General features: G+C 41.3%; 1 long non-coding RNA gene across 1 annotated transcript in view; it reads left to right on the top strand.

The window, feature by feature from the left end:
• Positions 1 to 21,204, top strand: part of LOC148222342 (uncharacterized) — a 30,789-nt gene extending 9,585 nt beyond the window's left edge. The window contains exons 2-4 of the long non-coding RNA XR_015806163.1: positions 2,372 to 2,501; positions 13,160 to 13,281; positions 20,738 to 21,204. This is a non-coding gene — a long non-coding RNA (uncharacterized LOC148222342). The remainder of the gene's footprint in view (positions 1 to 2,371; positions 2,502 to 13,159; positions 13,282 to 20,737) is intronic.
• The last annotated feature ends 2,050 nt before the right edge of the window (positions 21,205 to 23,254 follow it).

Raw genomic sequence — 23,254 nt, 5'->3', positions numbered from 1 at the left:
ATACTGGATGATAATAAAACAGAATAATTAAAATCACTTCAACACATTGTAGATAAACTTTTGAAAATACGTAAAAATTCAGTCTTAAGTATGAGAATAATTGGAAAGCACGAGTGTGAGTAACTATTCCTAAGAAAAGCTACTTTTAAAATGCTCATTATCAGGGTGTAACAGAAGCAAGCCCTGCATTGCTGGAGATAATTTGCACAGAGTGACGAGAAATTGAAAAGGTGGAGAAGTGCAGAAGGTCAGCAGAGAGGGGGAAAGATGATCCATCTATCATTTCTGCCACGATGCATCTCCCTTCTTTTGAGAGAATAGTGTGACCCTAGAACAATGAGAACAAAATTGCTCTGCTCTACTATTTCCAGTGTCTTAACATCACTGTGGAAGTCTTTCTGATCACGAGCAGTTGTGTTTTATAAGTGCTCATTGTCACAGGAAACACGATTCCTGTGCTTTAGTACAGGGCACTGAACATTTCTATTTCTGGCAAAGAACAAATTGCTAAAAAAAAAAAAAAAAAAGAAAAAAAAAGGATTCTATTTGATGCAAAATGAAATAATAAAATAAAAAATATATTATGTATGCAGGATCATCTCTTTAGTTGGTTCCTGTTATCCATCACATCAGACTGTAAGCCCTCTGTCATTTTTAAAATAGCTGTAGCAGCCACTGACAGCAGAGAAACTCGCAGCCATTGGGGTGCTGGAGCCTGGAGGATGCCAGAGCACCTGGAAAAATCCTGTGGCACCTCGGTCTGGAGGTGACAGCACCTGAACCTGGAGTGCAAGAAAGAAGCAGTGCTCTGGTGAGATGTGGATAAAGGACAAGTGTGGGTTTGTGTTTCTCTGAAGAGCAGTGAAGACGTAAAAGCACAATTCCTTCTTCAATATTTTTTTTGTACACGAAATCTCAGAAACTGAGCAGCATCTTTTCTTTGTTTTTTTTTTAATAGGGAAAATTGGTATACACGATGCACAGTATGTTAAAAGTCATAAACAACATAACTGCTGATCATAATTAATATTAGAAGACTTAAGAACTCGCATTAATCTGCTTTTCTAAGGCTGGAAGTTGTTCTGTGCTTAATTAAAGGGTAGGATGATCTTGTCTTTATGGCTATGCTGGAGCTGGGTAGGTGTTCAAGTCCCTATTCTGCCACATGCTTCCTTTATGGTGTTACTCAGACTGCTTTTATGTCTATTTCTTTTGTATTTGAAAATTGGGCATAACAGATCCTTTCCTCACAAGAGCAAATATTGTGCCTTACGTTAATTTCATAGTGAATATTTATAGAGTAAAGCAATTTTATTTCCACTCTATGTGGATCTGGGGAAACAAGGATTTTTGAATATTGGCAAATATTAAAAAAGAAATAAAATTGGAAAGAAGAAATAAAAAAAAAAAATTGTAAAAGCTCAGCAAACATTGGAAGGAGAAACCTGCTCAGAAAACTGATAAAACAGATCATAGCAAGGAAGGTAAGAAAAGGCCAAACTGTTCAACTTTTTTCAAAAGGACACTTTATCTTGTCTTGATGTCTAAGAATTTTCTGATTGTTCTTTAATTTGTGAAAAAGTATAAGGAGTTACAGTGAGTGGAAGCCAAACCCAGACTGATTCAGAGTGGAAATAGAGGGACTGTTTTAAAATGCCAGAGAGGAAATAATTTCTGGCAGATTAGAATTTCTATCAGCTGTAATCTTTTAATGAAGGCTAAACAATGTTCTCAGAGAGATTTTATAGCTCAGCAGAACTGACAGACTTGATGCAAAAATTATTGGTCTGCGTGGTGAGGAAGGTCAGTGTGGAGTGTCCCAATAGCTCTTTCTGGCCCTGCAGCCCATAAATCTCAGAATTAATGTTTGTGAGTGAGGCTGATCCCATAATGATGGGGGCATGGACACGTGTGAGTTATGGGACCTTCCTCCAGGTCTGGGCAGGACGAGAGGGAGCTCCCAGAAAGCTCTCCAGGAACAGCTCATTGCTGCATTTTTCACAAGTTAATTTTGTGAAGGGCATCTTATGTTCTGTAATGACAAGTTCTTGTGCATGACTGTGAATCCATCTGCTTTGTTCTCTGGGTTAGCTGATGAGGGAAAATTGGATTTGTTGGTACAGGGGGTTATGTCTTAAACGAGTGGTACAAAAATAGGTCACAAAACTGAGAACTAAGCCTGCTGTTTATTTATTTCTTTTTCTTTTAATCACCTCAGATCCTGTATTTGAAAATAATGGACTACGTAGGTTGCCTGCTCACAGATTTGGTCACATTTGCTTATAATTTCAAAGAAAAGGAAAAATGGTTGTCAGCTCTCCGGGTCTTGGATGGAGATGTGGCAGAATAATCATCTTTTCTCTGTGCCCAGGAGCTGAGCTGCTGCAGAATTCATCAGGAATATGGCAAGCCTGGCAAATCCTCCCCGCTGAAGGATTTCAGCTGCAGTTTCCCAGCTGGCAGGGAGTGACCCATCCCGCAGGTGTCAGCACCAGCTCCAGGTGAGCTCTGAGCGTTTGCTTCTCGCTGTTGGCTTTGGTGTTCACGGGGATTTAGGAAGAACTGAAGGACTTGCCTTAAGAACACCATTTTGTGCTGCCAGTGGAGACAGCTGGGGGCTCCCTGTGCACCTGTGTGCTTCAGCCACGCATAATTATATGTATTATATGTATAATTGGATAAGTAACTTCCCTGGAAATACCATGAATCTTCGTTTTCTTTTACTTTCTTTTTCTTTTCCTTTGTCTTTTCTTTCTTTTTTTTTTTTTTATTTTTTCTTTTTAAGCTTTACTCAAGCTATCACTCCAATAAATTATCTTAGAAGGAGAACATTGCACGTAAGGCAAAAACAATTTGTTGGATTATTTTTCTTTCTTCATGAGAAAAAGACATATTATCTAAAATCCATTTGAGCCCAAAGAATCCACTGCTTTGCTTGTTTTTGTTTGTTTGTTTGTTTGTTTGTTTTGTTGGTTTTTTTGGGGGGGGCTGGGTTTTTTGTTTTGTTTTGTGTTATTTGGTTGTTTGTGGGGGTTTGTTTTTGTTTTTGTTTTTTTTTTCTTCATATGCTGCCTTGAAAATATTTTTATAGTTCCGTGGGTTCTTGGGCATGGTGAAAATGGAAATAGTCAAATGGCTGCTGTTAAAATTCAAGATGTGATGAGTCCTTGTGTCTCTACAGACACTGACTTTACTTGAGTTATTTATATGTTGCTATGAACAGAACAGGCTGGAATTGATTTGGTATTGTATTATGCTGAAATAACCACTAAATTGGGTGAAAATAGTATATTAGTATAACGAATCATATCCATAACACTTAAATTATTCTTCTTAAAGAAGGTCTATGGCAGAACTGATGGCTCTTCATTGTACCCCTACGAGAAGCAACAGTTTAACACACAGCAGGGGGAAAAATAAATGCTTTTTCTCAGAGTTTGTGACTGCTCCAAGCCTCGCAGGAGGAAGGTCACACACACCTTCATCTTCCCTTATCTGCTCACATTTTTCAAGGCACACCTTGTGCTCAGTGCTCCTGCCTGGGGCAGCAGATGTCCTTAGCTGGGACAGCTTTCAGGACAATGTCCCCTCCCTCCTGTGCCCTGGCTCAGAGAGGAGCTGGGCTCTGCCTTTGGAGAGGCTGAAAGCCCAGGGGACAAACAGCCAGGGCAGGACAGACACCCTCCTTCCTCTGCTCTGCTCTGCCTTTCCCTTACCTGGGCTGCACATTCCCTTTTCTCCATTGCCACACTTGGAATTATTTTAAATTTCACTGCTTCCAGGAGTGGAAAGCACAAAACAAAGCACAAACATGTAAGCTAGAATTCACTTCACAAAAGGCTTTGGGTGACTGATGTCCGTCTGCAGAGTACAAATAACTGAGTGTTGTTCACGGTTTAAAAAAGGACAAAAATAGGTCAAACACAATGTTTGTTCCACTCCAAGTTCTTAGTAATATTAATATTGATAACTGAACTGCAGTTTTAAAAAAACCCCGTTTTAAAGCATAAGATTGAAATAAGTACAATTGTTGAAAATATGTAAATTTTTTTCCTAGAAAATATTTCACATACGCTCAAGTTTTGATTAATTTGAGTAATTGCTTGGGTGGTCAGACTGTTGTGAGTGCAAGGAAGATTCTGTGTATGTGTTACAGCAGGTCAACAAGAACTGAAGGAGTTAAATAAATTGATATCAAAAGTCACTTCAATTACTTTAAACAATGTCCCTCAAACTAAGAAAGTTGGAGACCCTACTATTTTTGGAGCTAAATTTTCCCTCCAACTCTTATGTGTTCTTTCTATTTTCTAACATCCCCTCACTAACATGCACACAGACATTTTGATTGTCCTTCTATACTTCAGAATACATTACTTAAGCAGCTTATAACAGATGTAAAATCTCGGCAAGATACTGCATTATTCATTGCAGTCACTTTGAGTTATTGATTATGGCATTTGGAAGTATTTCTGCACTTGCTTTCTTTCCTTCTTCCTCCTAGACTGATAATCTGGAAAATAAAAATGAACAGGGAAAAATAAGAACATAGTCTAGGTTTCATTTTCACTTCTTTGTTAAATTCAATAGCACATTAATGAGGCTTTTGTTTTCCTTCACAGCATTCCCATTTCCATATCCTGCTCAGGGCCATCCCTCAGAGAAGCCTGGCTGCACACATCGTGTCAGCCTTGGTTTGATATGAAGGTGCACAATTTTCATTCATAGCGGCATGGTGGGTGTTTTTCCTTTATAAATGCCAAACTGAATGAAAAATACTCTTTAGAGAGTTAGAAAATAATGAATGATTGGCATTTGGTGTACAATTTCTTATTCTAGTGAGATTTTGGCATGCCATTCACTGGGAAATTCGGAGCATTGAATGACATCCACATTTACCAGCTGGGCTGTCAAGGCATAGTGTGTGTCAACACCTTTGCAGGATTTCACTTGAAGCCTAATTCCTCTTGTTTGTGGACATCTGATTTGGTGCTTCTGAATGAAATATTGTATATATTTTCTTCCCACTCCCAAACTGTTCATGTCACTAAAGCTACAGCTTGGTCTCTTCACCCACAGAGGGTTGTTTGTACGTGGGAATGGGGATTGAGGAAATCCATGGGAGCACAAGTTACTAATTCCATGAGGTTCTCCTGAGCTCTCTCACATGCAGATACCTTAAGGAAATATGGATCTTATGGCATGGAACTACCAGGAGCTGGTGCAGAGCCCAGCTGGTGGTCAGTCAGGAGTTATTTCCTCAGGAGTGGACCCTAACAAAGGGCTGCTCTTGTCTAAGCATTCCGTGATGACATGTTTGGTGAGATGAGATCCTTGTGGGTTACACCCCACCCCTTGGCATAGCTCATCTGGTTGACCAGGATAAAGAAACGGGCTGAGAAAAACTTCCCTAGGGTTTACCAAATACAAAACCCCTTTCTGTGCCTGGGGTGTGACAAAAGGTGTGGCCCAGGAGGTGAGTTGTCTATCAGAGGACACCTCTGCATGGATACTTTGATGACACAGTCCCAAGTGTGGGTGGGAGAGAGATGGACACTGATTTTCCAGGTCTTTGTGGACACCAGTGGCCACTGAGACGTCACACTAAGTATAGTTTGATGTTTGAAATGCATAAATGGTGGTCAGGCTTTCATCACACCAGTACATGCCAGCACACTGCAGTGCTGGGAAGTACCACAGAATCCAGTTCAGCTGTGTTCTTTCAGTGTGTGCTGTGTTCCTTGCAACAGGGTGGCTCACAAATGCACCCATTTCACCCCTCCACGTTCCCCTTCCTGCAGGTTCTCCCTGCTCTCTAAGCAATATCTATTTTGTTGCAGTGTAATCCCTTGGCTTGTTGCCCTACTCACCCCAGCTTGGTGAGCAGATTGAATTCTCTATTCAATGTTGGTTTTTGGTTATTTTTTCTTGTCAGCTGTGTTTCTCAGTCTCTGATCTTTTTTTTTCCTCACTTCTGGGCTCTCTCAAATTCATTCGTGTCTCTCCAAGTATGTTTCCCAAAAGTGGACTTAAATTAACTGAGGACTTTTGAGTGCTGAGTTGAGCTCAGAAATTTCTCTCTGTGTCCTGCAGGTCAGAGTTTTGCTTATAATCCCAGTATGGAGTTTCCTTTTGTGCAACACCTGAGTGACGATTCATGTCCAGCTTGCAACCCACTGCAACTCCCAAATCCCTTTTTATGAAACTGCTATCCAAGCACTTCATTGTGTGGTGATTTATCTAGATTTTGGAATAACAGAATGAGTGGTGACCACAGCTGCCTGGAATAGGTTTCATTCTTGGCCACAGACCATCTAAATAAATATCTTTAGAAGGTTGTAGCAGCTGCTTGTAAGAGCAAGTAGCCAAGAACTAGAAAAATTCTGAGATCAAATCCTAATTAAACTACTGACTTGCTGCATGACCTTGGGTGTCTGCACTCTTTGTGCAGCCAGGAGCCCCAGATCAAAACCTCTCCAGTGAACTCTCTGAAGAGAGATTTAAAAAGCTGTACAAAGCAGAACCCATGTCCATCACCAGCAGTAACATTCTATTGGTATTGAACTCTTAACCTAACCCCTGACACCCAGTGCAAAATACAGCTGTACCTTCCTATATTCTTCTTGTGCTTATTTGTTTGTATTGCTTTGTATCTGCATTTGGATTAAAACCTCTACATAGGATTACAGACAGCAGAGTTTTGCACATCTGATTACCTGTTTCATCACACAGAGGTGTGGACATTTTTTGGTCCAGCTGGTGTAAGATGATGCATTTTTGTGAGGAAGTGTGTTGGCTGTAGTTCTCTGTGTCCAAGCTTCAACACAGAAGTTTTACTCCTCAACACTCCACTAATAAATACTGAGTTTTGGACTTAAGTCAGGCTGTGTGCAGAAGCTAATGAGTTTGGGGCAGCTGGGAAAAATTGGAGCTGAACGACTGCAGTGCTGCCTGCCTGTGAAACTGGAGCTTCAGGAGGAAAACAGGAGCAGGGATATGTGGTTACAAATGGGAAAAATCAAAGCACACATCTTTGCTTGCAGTTTGCCAAGGACCTTGTCTGGAATGTGTTTTAACTGCTCACCATCCATCCAAACAAAGCTGTGCTGTGCCAGCTTGCCCAGCACCAGTTGACACATTGTGCAGCTGAGCTGATGGGAAATCTCTGGGAGGTTTGCAGGATTCCCAGTCCCAGGGGAGAACCAAAGGCAGGTGCAGCTGCCTCTCTGCAGCTCTGTGCAGCTGCAGGCCTGCAGTGTCTTCCAGCTGATGGATGTCCTTCAGCTGGGGACTGCTGATCCTCTCAGGACTGATGGAGATATTTCTGTTGTACTTTTGGAGAGCTCACAGAGATGCCCCAAACAGGGATGAGTCAATGCAACTTTAAAGGTCAAACCATTCTCAGAGCCAAATCCCATCATGCCTGCATAGCATTGCTGCAAGAATGGCACCTTCCCACTGAGTGGGATGCTGATAACTATGGAAATAATGGATATGCACCTCTGAAAGAGCACAAATTCAGTTTATTTTACACCCCACAAGGGATTATGGTGTGAATGAATAAATAAGATGTACCAGCTTTAAAAGACTTCTCAAATGATATAGAAACATAGAGAAAGGGAGCAGAGAAGAAGGTGGGTGTGAAGGTAGGCACTATTCATTTATTAGCTTTATTAGCCTGCAGTGGTTGCTTGGCAGGTTAGTTTTTGGCAGGGCGAGTTGTTTGGAATTTTCCCATGTGTTGAATGGCACCCAGTGACCATTGCCATGGTGCTGTGGGGAACCATGGAGGTGCTGAGGGGACTGGAGCATCTCCCTGGAGCCAGGCTGGGAGGAGAAGGCTGTGTGGACACCTCACAGCTCCTTCCAGAGTCTGAGGGGCTGCAGGGAACCAGAGAGGAACTGGAGGGACAGCACACAGGGAATGGCTGCCAGTGGCAGAGGACAGGGCTGGATGGGATCTTGGGCAGGAATTGTTCCCTGGCAGGGTGGGCAGGGCTGGCACAGGGTGCCCAGAGCAGCTGTGGCTGCCCCTGGATCCCTGGCAGTGCCCAAGGCCAGGCTGGACATTGGGACAGTGGGAGGTGTCCCTGCCATGGCTGGGCTGGGATGGGATGAGCTTTGGGGTCCCTTCCTGTCCAGGCCATTCCATGACCACGTGCAGAAGAAAAGGGCTCCAGTCTGAGGATGCTCAGCCAATCTCCTGTACAGGGGGTGGTTACTGGGGGGTGGATGGTTTGTACACAGAGTCTCTACAGAGTTAAGTTATATAACTGCTTATATAACACAGTTCATCTCTAGCAGTAGAAAATTATTAATTCCCTTGTGTTCAACCTATTTTATCCATCAAGTAAGGAGCTCTTATGAACTCTACAGAATCATGTTCTATGGATGATTTCAACATAATTTTTGTGACAGAAATTAAAGCTTGACATTAAAACATATTTTTAATGCTTATAGCATGAACTTGTGCAACTGAGCTGACGAAAAATAATGTTATTCTTTGAATCATATGAAATGTATTAAAAATGAAAATTTCACCTGAAACCTCTCTTCACCATCTCACAGTGTGGGCAGTGGAGAAATAACTATTTCTCATCCATTTCAAGAATCTAACACTGAATTTTCCTTGCTATTAAGCTGAAAACATTTACTTTCAAAATGTTGCTGTCACTGAATTTAATACTCATTTTAATTTATGACAGTTGCTATCACTTGTAATGTTCTTAGAGAATATTGTTCTATCACTTGAAGAAACACTACTGCAAATCTCACAAATAGCTGGTGGCATTATTTATCATTCTTTTCCATATGCGCCACTGAAGAGTTTTCTCTAAAAGAGTCAGTTCCTTTTCCAAGCTGGGATTAAGGCCTCAGGAAGCCTTTGGGCAAACCCACAACTTCTAAGGATATATTTAATATGACTCAAGATAAGAGTATGTGATAATCTGTCTCTAAGAGCAGGTATCATGCAAAATACTTTAATGACAGATGTAGAGTACAAGACCCCACACAAATAATGCTGAGAGTCCAGGTGGGCATGCACAGCTCAGGGATGATCTGTGCTAAACACCCAAACACAGCCTGCTGCAAATAATGGAGAATTTTTTGGCAAAACACCCATGAGAGGCAATGTCCTCCCTCAGTACTTCACACAGGGTGAACAAGAATGGGAAATTATTGAGGAATAAGGCTGACTTCCCTGCAGGAGCTGCTAGTGCACACCCTGTGTAGAGTTCACTCTGTCCACGGAGTTTTCTTGCTGCTCTGACTGTTTATATCACTAATTAATCAATCGCAATAAAAGCACCAACTCCAGAACCAGCTTACGTAGATCCCAACATCAAAGCTGACTGAAGGATGTGAAATGTCAAGGAGGTTGGAGTTCAGCATTTTATGCATTTGGAACCCCAAGTTTCATGAATACCCTGCAAGCAATTCTAGAATCTCACAGTTCTTCCAAACCCAGCAGTAATTGTGGGTCCTGGCTTTCAGCTCTGGCTTTTACTTCAGTTAGTAATTTTTTAGAATGAAATTCCCAGGCTTTCATCCATGTGAAAAAGAATCAGCCTCCTCAGTTCTGTTTCTTGTGCTAGTTATCTGAAATTAGGAGGTAAAAGTATATTAACTGAATGTAGAAAAATTGTTTTGCAGTATAAAGGATACAGAAGGCTTTCCAGTTTATGTACACAGTAGGAAATAATATGTTATTCAAGGCAATTGCCTTCCCCTTGTTTCAAAACCCCAGCAATGAGGCTGATGTAAACAAGATGTAAAGACAACTGAATTTTAAACAGAGGCAGGTTTTCTGGAACACCTATTTAAGGCAGCGTGCATAGCAATTGCTCATCATCTCTCAGAATCTGACCCCTTATGTGAACTGTAAAACTCAAAAATGCACAATAGACACAGAAAAATAAAAGAGAGAACAGGAGGTCTCGTGCAGTGTGGGAAACGAGCAGCACTCAGCTAACAGGGCTGAGAAGAAGAATGTGCTTTCACTCCAGCTGATCTGTCGGAAATCACAGTACACCCGATGTTTTCCCTGATTCATCTGAACAATGTGAGATTCTGAACTCCAGCGAGTGCTCATTGCTCATTGTTCTCTCAAATAGCCACATACCATTCTGTTTCATCCGGCCCAGATGATCACAGATGGATTTGAGTGGAGATTTTCAAACCTGTTTATGCCAGCAGCAGCTGATAACTGAATAAAATGTGTCAAATTGCTTTCAGGACCAACCACTTCACTCAGACACAAACATTTGAGTCTATTTACAGCTTGAAAACTCCCCCCTAGAACACAGCTGCCTCAAGTGCGATTGTTTACGTGTAGATTTAGGAGGAGTACCCCTCTTTCTCTACTCCCAAAAGGCTTGAAAGCTGATGACCTGATTTTTTAATCTTTACCCAGGTATTTTATGTGCATGTGACCAACATTTGGCCCATTAAAGTAAACAGGGCATTGTCATTTAATAGAATCAAGATTACTTGAAAATCCTCTTGACAACCATTGAGAGCAGCAATTCCCCAACATCTCTCTGCCTCTGATAGAATAAGAATTGGAAGAATATCAAATGGGTCCATTTAGAGATTAAGCAGAGACTAAAGCCACACTTAGATGCTCTTCTCTAGTCCTGGATACATAAGTAGGACTTGTGTTCCTTTAATTCAGATTACCTGCTTCAAGGCCCCTTTTGAAGCAGGGTTCCTGCTGCCTTGGAGAAGGCAGAGAAGTCCTGTGAGATTAAATTGGGAATGGAGCTAAAAAGGAAATTCTCTTCACACAAGATCAAGAGTGTAGATAGACATTTTACTTCATCCTCCTGACATTCATGGCTCAGCTCCAAAGGCTTGGGGATGTTTAGAGCTAGGCAGCTTTTTGGGTTGGGGATTTTTTTATTTGGTTTTCATATTATTAGAGGAACTTTAATGAAAGGCAAGCTTTTTTTTCCTTTTTTTTTTTCTTTTTTAATAAACTTGCACAAGTTTTGTCTCAATACAGTATTAAAGCCTCATTTTCTCCTTAGAAAACAGTAAGGAATATAATTTCTTGGATATTTTGAACTCAGATGGTTGGTTTGCACTTGTTCAAACTATTGTGATCTACTGTCTCTGAGATCAGCCTAAACAGCAGGAGCAGCAGCTCAGGAGGCAAGGCCAGTGTGTGCAATAATTGTTGCTTATATTCAGGTATGGTCACACTCTGGAACGACATGGGACAAGCACTGAATAGGATTGGTGAAGTCAGAATCATCCTCCTTTGCAGCACAGCCAGTAAAGAGCAAACAAACAGCTCAAAAAGCAGCTTTGGATCATGCAATTAGCATAAAATAATATTTCAGAGGTGTCGTGTGTGCTGCTGTAGCTGAGGTTAAAAAGGAATTCAGAGTAGAAACTCCATTTTCTCTGGGATTTGTGAGTGAGACAACTTGAGTGAGTCATTCTGGGTAGAAAAGAAGTGTCAGATCCTAGTCCAGAGTGGGGTGTGTATTTCCCACTTCAAACCCAGGATGAATTAGTGTCATGCAGGTACAGTTGTGTGACTGTGAGACCTTCCACTGCTTTCTAGAAGCATAGGTAAGTGTTGGAGGGTCTCTTTTCCCTCATCTTTCTGTGTGTGCCACAGCAAAGTGAACTGGAGATGGGCATGAGGTGAATTCTGAGGGACTGTGTGTGTTAATAGCTCCCACTCTGGCTCCCCTTTATTACAGCCAGACCCCCCTTGCACAGTTTTTATCTGCAAATAGAGATGTGCAGGTGTTCAGGCTCCTGTCCTTAAATAAGGATATTTCTATAACCTCTCCATTGCACTCCTTAAATCCTTTTTGTGTCCTGTGGATCTGATGGGTTCTGAGTATTTCCTACAAGACGTGGAGTGCTTTCAAATCAAAGTGGAAGGAAAGTAATAATTTTGGGCAAAGACTCTGATGCATTTCAGACAGGGTCCAGGGTATGTTCTTGTCCTTCCCAAAGTCAGGGTTTATTGGTGTGCATGCTGTTTAATCTAAATCATTACACCTTCTGCACCTTAAATATGTATTTGCACAGGAGCTGGAACCACTCCAGGAAGAACCATTGCACTTTGGTCATCGACTCTATGGATTTTAAAGCATTTATAAATAGGTTTTTAGCTAGAAAATGTTCTCTCAGACAGTCCACACCTAACACACATTTATAGGACTCCTCTTTAAATACATTGTTTACCAGGGGGAGACAGGAAATTATTTCTGCTATGTACACACATATCATTTACCTGAAAAGGACTATTAAAATATTACTTATTTCTGCCTGAGCCATTTCAGTCCTGCAATTAAACCTCAGTCAAATTCTCATGTGTTGAAAGGTGTGACATCAACATTATTAGTGTATTTTCTTTGAAGAGAAATGAGTATATATGAAAGACACAATAAAAAAAAAACTGTATGTTTATCCAGTTATGTTACCCATAATATGTTTTTTTTCTTCAATCTAAATTTCTAAACAAATATAAAAGCAATTCTTCCAAAATATTAAAATGCTCAATATTTTACAGGAATGTTTAAAATGTTTTGCACATATTGATGTGACTGCTGGTACACCCACGCTGTCAGTCTATGAATTGCTGAGCCCAGCCCTTCCCAAGCAGAGAATTTTATCTTTTTTATACAGTTAAGACCCTCACTTTTAAAATCATTGAAGACTACTTTTTAGGAGAAAGGGAGTGGTAACCATTTAATTCTGTACATTTTCCATAAGTGGCTGGTATTTATATTAATTATATTATATTATATTATATTCATTATATATATGTATATATTCTGGTTCTATACCAGAAATTTAGAAATTTTAACTTTTTTTTTTTTTTTAAACAGGAATATTGGCTTCTCAAAAACAAAGCTTTGAAAGAAATTGTTCTGGATTAGGAAAGCATTTTCCAGATTTGAATTGCTGTGTGAAAATCAGCAGCTCTTTCACATTCCAGACCAATGTTTCATAAGCAGACTACAAGTAGACACTTTTCAGTTTTCACTTTTCAAGAGCTTCCCCCTTTTTTTTGGTCCTCCCTTTTTAGTGGTTTCCTGATCTTTGTTTCCTAAAATTGCTGTTTCAGGGGAGGATTTTGAAATCTCAGTGCTCTGTGGGACACTAATATATATTTTCCTTTCAAATCTCTTTCCAGTAATATTTCCTGAGTTGAATCACCCTCTGAGATGTCTCAGATGAGAGACAGCTCAGTTGAACTGAGGATGTGGCTCTCATCTTCCCTGGGATTTTTAAAATGCCCACCATGACTGGTGAGAGGTAAGTGCCCTGGGATGTGGATAAAAAACCTCAGGAATGCTTTTTGACTTGTGGATTTATCCCTAGTACAGCCTACCAAATTTCTGTCAGGCAATTTGTACTGATTAGCTCTGAATTACCTTTCTGTGTACAGCATCTCTTAGCTGAGCCTGCAGCCATGGAGGTTTTGGTTCCCTGCAGTTCTGCCCTCTCAGTGCAATCTAGAAGTGTTCAATCTGAGCATTACACTATCTTGGGAGCTCCTGAATTTTCCTTCTCCTGTACCTGGTGGTACCCCTGCACCCCATTTGCTGAATTGGGCAAACTGTTCACTAAAAAAAAGCTTTGTAGTTATTGCAGGAAGTGCCCATGATGGTTTTTTCCTAGATTTGTTTTTTTAATGAACCACAGTCTACTGTACTCTTAATAGGCCTCTTGACCTATTGCCAGTTTTCTCCAACCTTTCCCCTCCTCCTCCTCTGCCAGGTCTGTGTTCCTTTCTCACCTGCTCTCTCTTTCCCATCCATATCCCAGCCTCTTTTTTCCATTCCAGCTATTGCTGTCTGTGTGTCTGTCTGTCTGTCTGTCTGTCCTGGAACCCACCCTCCTTCTCCCCTGCACTTGGACACAGCCCAACAATTCCTAGAAAGAGGACACTCTCATCCTAGCTGCTGCCTAGGGAAAAAAATTCACCTAATTTGAAAATCTGGTGGACAGTTTGTTGTGACAGTAGCAATTATGTGTAGTGTTATTGTATAATAATTATTTGATATTACTGAAATTGGGAATAAAATTAGTGCACAGGAGTTCAGATGTTGTCATGTGAAAGTACTGCTGTTAAACAGTTTTTAGATATTCCAGGAAACAGGGGGAGTTTGGGATTTTATTTTATGGCAACAGTGACTGATAGATCTGATTCTGCAGATTCTGGTTTATTCCTGGATTAGCTGGGATTAAAGAAATTGAGAAAAAGTGTTTATTCTCTCACATGTCTGAGCTGAGGTGTTTCAGTAGAGGGTTGTAATGTGTGGACAGTGATTGTCTAGAACCCTCTTGCTGCTAAGGAAAATAATCCTTCCAGAGATAAAAGTGTCACCAACACGCTGGGGTGTTTGAAAGCATATGAAGAGATATGAACTTAAGATAAAAACCATCTAGCTGAGACAGGTTTCAGTACATTCATTAGCTTTAACCTTTGCCCAAATCTCCTTCCTTTGCAATTTAAATTTGGGATCTCATGCTCAGAAAAAATCACATTTTGTGAGTACCAGAAGTAGCACTGAAAGAGTATTTTGTACTTTGATATAGAATTGTTTTACAGTACAAATATTGCATGCAGTGTGAATGCACCATCAAGAAACCTTTAAATGTATTCTTATTAATATGGCTTTTTTTCACCTAACAATCTATCTGAAAGAGAAAATCCTATCAGCATCAGCAAATCCTTCTTTAAGGTTTCATTGATCTTAGCCTTAGAACAAGATTATAGAAACAGTCCTACACAGAGATAATGTCTGGAGAATTTTGGCTAATCTCAGCACTCATTTCAGATTAGATCCAGTCATATTCAGACACAGATCTCTCCTTGTAGATAACAGATGCCTACCAGTGTTTACCCTTAATTAAGATGCAATAACTGCTTTTGTTTCTTTTTGTCCTAACAAGAATAAGGGCAAATATCTTCAGAGACCTTTGATGATAAATGCCTCATACTCAATGTACAGCATTCCAGGCTCAGGGTCGATTTCTGCTGATGAGGATTCCTTTCTAACAGTGAAACCCTGTGCAGGGAATCACATCACCTCCCTGCATCCTAATGCCTCACACTGTACTTGGGTATTCAGCTCCCTCCTTTATTCTTTAGCTTCCATTCTGCAGAAACTTGTATATTGAAAGATTATTCAAATAGCTTTTTGTCAGTGAGTGAATTATTTTTGGGGAAGGACAGCACATAAGAAAAATGTTGAAATTACCATAAAAGTTGAAGAAAGGATTTCATTTTCACTGTATCAGTTTTCAGATGTCAGGCTGTAAATAGAGTCTTACAAAGACTTAAGTTAGCAATACAAAGAAACCAGAATTTAGATTCCACTCTTAAAATAATACTGTGGGTGATATTCTATACCTCCAATCTGTCATTTGGTAGCATAATTCTTTACGGATTTTTAGGTTCAGCAAATCATGAGTTTTCAGGGTGCCTTTTTAAACCCACATGCACCTTTGTCAGAATGTCTGAGCCTTCTTTCTAAATAAACTCATAGGCAGTACTATTATGGGGTATCTTTTATTATATCTACATCACATTATCCGGTGCATTGCTTTCCATAGGGGAAAACAGAAGCCTCCAAGGGTGTAACATTTGTTTGCAGCTGGATCTTTTTCTCTCTGAGAACATTTTGCTTTGCATTATTAGTTAATAGCAAGGGAAAATGGAGAGAGAAATTACTGCTGCATAAACAAACCTGTTATACAAATGCCTTCGATATTCCAAATAACGATGCTAGAGATTGTATGATCTATTTATTTTTTCTTTGGCAGGGTCACTTTTGAATAACACATCGGTTGAGCTTACAGTTTATCAGCTGTTTACACAGTTTATCACCTAATTATTTAGGACTCCATTCTAAAACCTATTAAAGTTGATGATTAAAGTCCTCTTGTCTGAAGCATTTGCACAATAAGTCCCAGACTGTCAGAGATTTGTGTTGTGTAGCTAAAAAGCTGCAATTTTTTCAGCAGCAAAGGAAAATGGTGTCTTCCAGGAACAATTTCTGTTAGGAGACTGACAAAATATCTTCCTGAAAACGGTCTCAAGTGTGTGTTCTAGTATGTCCTAACATCCAGCAGGGCTGGAGAGCATTATGCTCATCCTTCTTTGTGGATGACCTGATATAAATAACATGGCAGAACTGGAAGCTGCAGCAGCAAGTGAAGTGCTTGGTCTCTTTTCACAAGTGTTACAAATAAGTATTGTTCTGATGAACAGCTAAAGTCATGTCTTTACATATTTCTGCTTCATTTACACAAACTTCAGGCTAGTGGTGGTTGTTATTGTTGTTATTATTATGTATAATTACTTTATGTCTCTAAAGTCATTAATGCCCCATTTTAAAGCACCTGTTCTGATTAATGGTGTGTGACGTTGGAAGACAAAGACAGCACAGGTTTTACTCTGCTCCTGTTAAACAATTCATACACTGAAAATAGCACAGAGCCCAATAAACATTCATATTGTGCTATACTTAAAGCTGAAACCACTGAGGGTTTCTCACCTTGGCTTGGTACCTCAGCTACTTTCTTCCCTTTTATTCCTATTTAGTGAAGCACATCAATGTATTTAATTTTTTGCATCTGCTTCAGACTCGGTGCCCAAGGACATGGTTATAATTAAGCCTGTACCCTATTCCTGCTTTGCATAAACATGGCTGTGCATCAGTGCGTTTTCTTTTCTTTAATTTGATCTTGAGTTTGATATCGTCTCCAGGAAAGTAGTCTGTTCATTTGTCACAAAAGATTGCTCATCTTCAGACTTAAGCTGAGATAGTGGGCCTTGCTCTATATCCTGTGATAATTAACAATAAACTTCCCAGTGATTTCACTCAGGATCCTACCTCCATGCCCTTTTATTTTCATGGCATATTGCTATCCATTTATTTGAGATATTTGACCAAGTTAATCACATCATCCTTTGGTGGGAATGGCTAAACTCCATTCATTTTAACACGGTTCATATGAGAAATATAAAGGCATTAATAAGAAATAATGTGCTGTGATTAACAGATCATAAATTTCATAGTCAATGTATTCTTATTTAGCCATGAAGTATCCAGTGTGTATTCTCCTAAGCAGGCTTGTTCTCCTCACTGAATTGTGAGGGAAGTTTGCCATGTTTGCAAAGTCTGAACGGAGGGACCTGTCTGGTTCCACGCTGCCTCTGCCCTGCCTGGGCTGTAGAAGCTTGCACAAGCCATGGAACCAGCACTAAACTGCACAGCTGCAGTCAGAACTGAGCAAATGCTGCAGTGGAACATCTAAGCACCCAGAAGGCAGAGCCAGCCCAGCTCCCAGGCTTCTGTCACTCACCCAGAGCCAATTAATTCCATTTAGCAGCCAGTGCTTAACCCTGAATGTGTTGGCACAAACATCAGTTTCCCCTTCTCCATCTCTGGGGTGGGGTGTCTGCACCCAAGGGCTGGCTGTAAAATGAAAAAAGCAAAGTTGTCAAGTGATTGGAACCTGGCTTTTGGTTTGTGCTGGATGTTTCTAAAAAGATCCTTTTAGGCATACTTCTCCAAGCTGCAACATATCTCTAAAGCCCCGACGATGTTTCCCTGCTCTGAAAGCTATGTAGTGTGTCACTAAAGCTTCTGACAAAGGTGTGAGTGTGTGGATGCTCTGTAAAGCTGCTTTCCACCTGCACTGACTGCAGCTTTGGGGGCCCAGTGGATTGAATGTACACTGCATAACCTGCAGCTCCTGGGGCTGGCTCTGCTGGCTGGATTGCTGGCAGAACTGCTCCTAGAAAAGGCAGCCAGAACCACTGGACTTGCTTCACAGGTATCCATCAGTTTTGTAAGACGTGCACCATTTCTTTCTAGAGGTTAAGGGAATTAGAGACTGAAATACTTTATATTTAGAATTTGCTTCTTTTCACTTTGTTTCTGGCATCTCTGGACAAAGACATAAATCTTTAGAACTACAATAAATTCAGAAATAGCATTAAGGTTTTCAGAATGTTATCAGTCCATATTTCCAAGCAAATATCTGAGTACACAGGTGCCCTATGCAGAGTGCTGATGTGGCAGGGGCCTTGTAATTTCTCTTGTAACATGTAAAATAAAATTAAAAACCCGGACAGAGGACTGGTTATAAAATAATGTTGCAGCGATGACAGAAGTTAAAAGTCTGGGCCTTTCTGCATTACCAAATGAAAAAGTCAAGCTTAGGTGCATAAACCTTTCAATTAAATAATTAAGAATCATCAAATGCTGGGCTGGTTGACATGTTTCATATTTTCATCCTGATATTTCCATGCAGACCCACTCGTGCGTGGATTTGGCTGCACAAACACCAAAACACTCAGGGTACCCAAGGCTGGCACACAGCTCCTCCTCCCCAGTGCCTCTCCATGTGACACACTGCCCTCTGCACACCTGTGAGCTGGGGTGCTCCTGCCACACACCACACAAAGGGGAGGGAAATCAGGACACCAGTGTCAGCCTTGTTTCCAGCCACCAGCCCAGATCCTGCAGGAACCATCTGGAGTGGCTCTTCAGGGAAGGTAACCAGGGCCCATCAGTGCTCATTGTGTTTGGAAAAGTTCAGAGGCTCAAGTAGCATAATGCTGAGTGATGTCTGCTTCACTCTAAACATTTTATGTTTTTAGCTCAAACTTAATTTATTGTTGACAGTGACAGTCTCTCTGTTTATTTCCCTGTGTAATCTTTGTCTGATTTCAAGTGTGCCTGTAAATACTCCTGCCGTTCCAGCAAACAAGTTATTAGCTCTTTCAAAGGAAAAGACATGAGAGCTCTTTGAAAGGTTAAGTCTTCTGAAAGTGCCTCTTGAAGGCAGAGGCCACTTTTCCTTTCCTTTGAAGACAATCAAAGTATGGAGAGTAGCTGGTCGTGAACAAAATGATCAGGGTGGCATAACTAAAGCTTATTGAATTTGTGCTGAGGATCCCAAAAATGGCAGTTTCATTTGTTCCACACAGTTTTATCCTATAATTCCTAATAACAATGCTGTCTTATTGTGCACAATGAAAAGACTAATTTGACTAAATCCATTCATAAATGACAAAATCAATAGTTGTCCTTTTGAAAGTCACTCAGCATATAGAATATGAGAATTTATGGTTAGTTTACTGCTGTCATGGATGGGTCTCTCTCTCTGGTAGGAACTGATAAAGCAGCTTTTGAAGTCAGACTGTCTCAGTAAAGTACTTAAATCCATCTTAATGTACCCCGGGGAAGTGAGTCTGAATTAACCTCATACCTTACTTTTGTAACAATAATAAGGTGAAAGGGAGTATACAGCAGAAACTGATTATAATAGGTGATACAAAAGGAGACAGCAACAATGAGGCAGAAGTCGAATAAGAACTGGGATTAAGGGATCTCTCACCCAGCCATGTGCAAAAATGTTGAAAATTAATGTTGTATTGTTTAGCTAACAGCTGTCAAATCATTCAAGTCATTGTAATGTGCTGTGTGCTTGCTTTCCTCCCCAGCTCACCAAGAGCATGTTAGAAATCACATTTCCTTTCTTCTGCAGAATGACAAAGTTAATCCTGCCTTGCAATGCTTTTAAGACAAACTCACAGCAAAGGCTGTCTCTTAAATTTGTCAGTTAGGCTATTAATGGAGCGTGAAACTTTGATGTTAAACTGGCATTTGATGAACAGGGTTAAAAATCACTTACAGCCACATTCTCTGTAGTTGCTGTGTTTGTGTGGAGATGCAAAGGATGCAAATGCACCCTCAAACATTTGTGGGGCTGCTGTAAGCACAGGGAACAGCATGTTCCTGACATTGGCTAAGTGGGAGATGCATTCCCTGGAGAACACCCAAAGGAGACCAAGGAGGAATCTGAGGTTCTTTCTGTTTCATTAAAATAGTGTTTGACTTATAATAATAATGCAATAACACTAGGGGGAAAAAAAAAAAAAATGTCTATATCAAAGCAACTTGAAAACCAGTACTACAAGATGTTCTTAGCATCTACTTCCCAGGCTATGCCCATATCACTCTATTCTGACATCTGTTATTATTTCTCCAGTTCCAGTTATCCTGGCTCATTGCTCTTTTTTTATACACAAGATATTGCATGAATAAGTTATACTTGGGGTTCTAAAAGATTTAGCAAATTTATTTGCTAAACCACGATTTTAGAAACCAATATTAAAAATTAAAATTGATGTGGTTTGGGATATTTCTACCATTTTTTATGTGGTTGAAATCAGAAATCAAAATAAGTTGGCTGGGATATTTTTATCCCATAGATTCAAGTTTGTCCTCGATAAGCAGGAGCTGCTCATGTGGTGGATGAGGACAGATCTCTTTCTTCCATGTTCCTTTTGCTCTTATCCTCCTGTTTGTGAGACAGGGCAGCTGATTCAAGTACCAGGTGAACAATAGGCACCTTTTAAGGACATAGAACAAAGCTTTGTGTACGTTTCTTTGATGTTTATGGTCTCTTAGATATTGTTAAGGCCTTTTTACCTTTTCAGATGTCAGTAGATTCTTATGAAAAAGCAAATTGAAAATATTCTTTCAACTATTCTGTTGTTCTGGTGCTGATTAACTGAGAAAGGCCCTGTGTTGGAACCACTCTGGGGAAGGGGTTTCATCCTTTACCAACAACATCCTTGAAGAAAAATCAAAATACATCCACTGTTTGCTTGTGGTAGCTTTAATGTAGATGGAAAAATAATAATTTAATTTAAGTCAAGATAATCCTAATTTTTTACTTGCAGGTGATTTATGCCTGAAGTAAGAAGCACATGAATCTTGAAACATGAGGATGCTCTTGCTCATAACAATCTTGACTACTGCTGGCAAATTTACTTCTGAAACCCTGCACATAAGTGCTCTGTTGTTCCAGAGAAACTTGCACTGTGTGCAGCAGGAGATGCAGGGTGAAAGGCTACCCTGCACTGGCACTTTGGATTAGGAACCTGCTTCCCCCACTTTGAGTGCCTCTGCTGAAGAAATGCTGCAAATACACGACCTGTTTGAAACTCTCTTGACCCCAAGCTTACAGAAATTAGGGGAAATGTAGTGACCAAGTTTTTAAATAATAATCAAAATCTACAGAAATCATTTTCTTGGTAATTTAACATTACTCTGTGCAAAAATATTATGTGAGATGGTGCCTTCTTAGTAAAGCAAACTGAATATTTTGTTCCTGAAGTGAACCAAATAGCATCCCTTGGAACCTGGAGCAGCATTTGAATCACAGAACATCCTGAGCTGGATGGGATTCACAGGGATTGAGTGCAGCCCCTGTCCCTGCAGCCCCCCAGCAATCCCCCTGTGCATCCCTGGTGTCCCAACGCCCCTGGAGCTGCGGCAGCCTCGGGGCTGGGACCATTGCTGGGGAGCCTGGGCAGTGCCAGCACCCTCTGGGGGAGCAGAACCTTGCCCTAAAATCCAGCCTGAGCCAGCTGAGTGCTGGCATCACACACAGCACACACTGCACCAGGTGGGAGCTCAGCCCAGTGTTTGCTCCGGGGTGACCTGAGATGGTTGCCCCAGTGCTTGGCTTGAGTAAGACTGGCAATGCTTGAGTGTTCTGAAATTCATCTCTTCTAAATTGAGATCCTGGCACCTTTGTAATTTCTTAATATTCTCGCCATTACCACTCCACATTGTTATTTCCAATCCTCTCTGCTGGGCGCAATATTCCTCTAAAAATTTCTTTTTATGATTCAACCTACAAATGAGCACTACTTTGTTACACATCACTTAGTTACGTTCTCCCTGTACTCATTATATCACCCCTTGTGGGTAGCGTTGCAAAATACCCAAGATACTTGAAACAAGGCACTTGGGAACATAAAAATTCAGTGGGAAAAAAAGAAAGCAAAACGAAGTGAAATAAAATGTTTTTATATCCAAGTATGATTAGCTTTTTATTGGAGTTTTCCATTAAGGAAAATTATCTCTAAAGCCCCCTGTTTATCATAATTTATCAGTTTGGTGAGAAAACTCCCGGCAGGAAGGGTTAGTGTTGTGGGAATATTGCCTGTGAGCAGGAGTAGGAACCATTCCATCACTGGGAGCTGTGTGCTGAGCCTGGCCATGAGCAGCAGCCTCGCTTTTCTTGGAGCTTTGTTAGTGCACAGTGCACTGACAGCGAGCCACTGCTCAGTCCTGGGCACAGAGCAGAGCTCTCTGCAGTTATTGCTTTGCTTTCATTCTTTTCTAAATTAAAAAAGTTCCTACTCCTCCAAACAACACACCTGGGAAATCAACTGGATGTGGACAGACTGGATCCATGGGCTGAGGACAGCAGGGACAAGAGCCAGGTCCTGCCCTGGGGTCACCCCAAGCCCATGGAGCTGGGCTGGGGCAGAGGGGCTGGAAAGCTGCAGGTGGGAAAGGCCCAGGGGGGGCTGGGGACAGGGGCTGGACACAGCCCAGGGGTGCCAGAGGCCAATGGCACCTGGGGTGGCAGCAGGGCCAGGGCAGTGATTGTCCCCTGTGCTGGCCCTGCCGAGGCACCTCGGTTTTCCTGAAAGATCCGAGAGAATATCTGCTTCCTAAACACCCTCAGTGCAATCTGGATTAGAGAGATGGAAGAAGCATTTCAGTTTTAAGCCACATCTGTGGCATGTGGTGTTGAACTCTCCAAGATGATCTAATCATTTACTAGTCACACTTTGTGTCTGGTTAACTATGAAAAGTTGTAACAGTTTATATAATTAAAGGACAAAAGTTAATATTGGTAGTTTCTTGGCACCATAAGATCTCTATCTATTGAAGAAACATCTGGAAGGTACCCTGGAGAGTGAGCCATGTGAGGGGTAGCTGAGGGAGCTGGGCAGGGGCTCAGCCTGGAGAAAAGGAGGCTCAGGGGGGCCCTTGTGGCTCTGCACAACTCCCTGACAGGAGGGGACAGCCGGGGGGATTTGGGATCTGCTGCAGGGAACAGGGACAGGAGGAGAGGGAACGGCCTCAGGCTGGGCAGGGGAGGCTCAGGGTGGACAGCAGCAGGAATTTCCCCATGGAAAGGGTGGGCAGGGCTTGGCAGGGGCTGCCCAGGGAGGTTTGGAGTGCCCATCCCTGGAGGTGTCCCAGGAAGGGCTGGAGGTGGCACTCAGAGCTCTGGGCTGGGGACAAGGTGGGGATGGGGCACAGGCTGGATATTGGGGAAACTTTCTTCATGGAAAGGATGATCAAACATTAGAATTGGCTGCCCAGGGAAGTCTTGGAGTCCCCATCCCTGGAGGTGTCCAAAACATAAGTGTATGTGGGACTTTGTGATATGG

This window comes from Sturnus vulgaris, chromosome 12, assembly GCF_052056855.1.
Source record: "Sturnus vulgaris isolate bStuVul1 chromosome 12, bStuVul1.hap1, whole genome shotgun sequence".
Taxonomy (NCBI): Eukaryota; Metazoa; Chordata; class Aves; order Passeriformes; family Sturnidae; genus Sturnus; species Sturnus vulgaris.
Note: the sequence above shows the minus strand (reverse complement) of the source record. Positions and strands in the feature narration are given on the sequence as shown.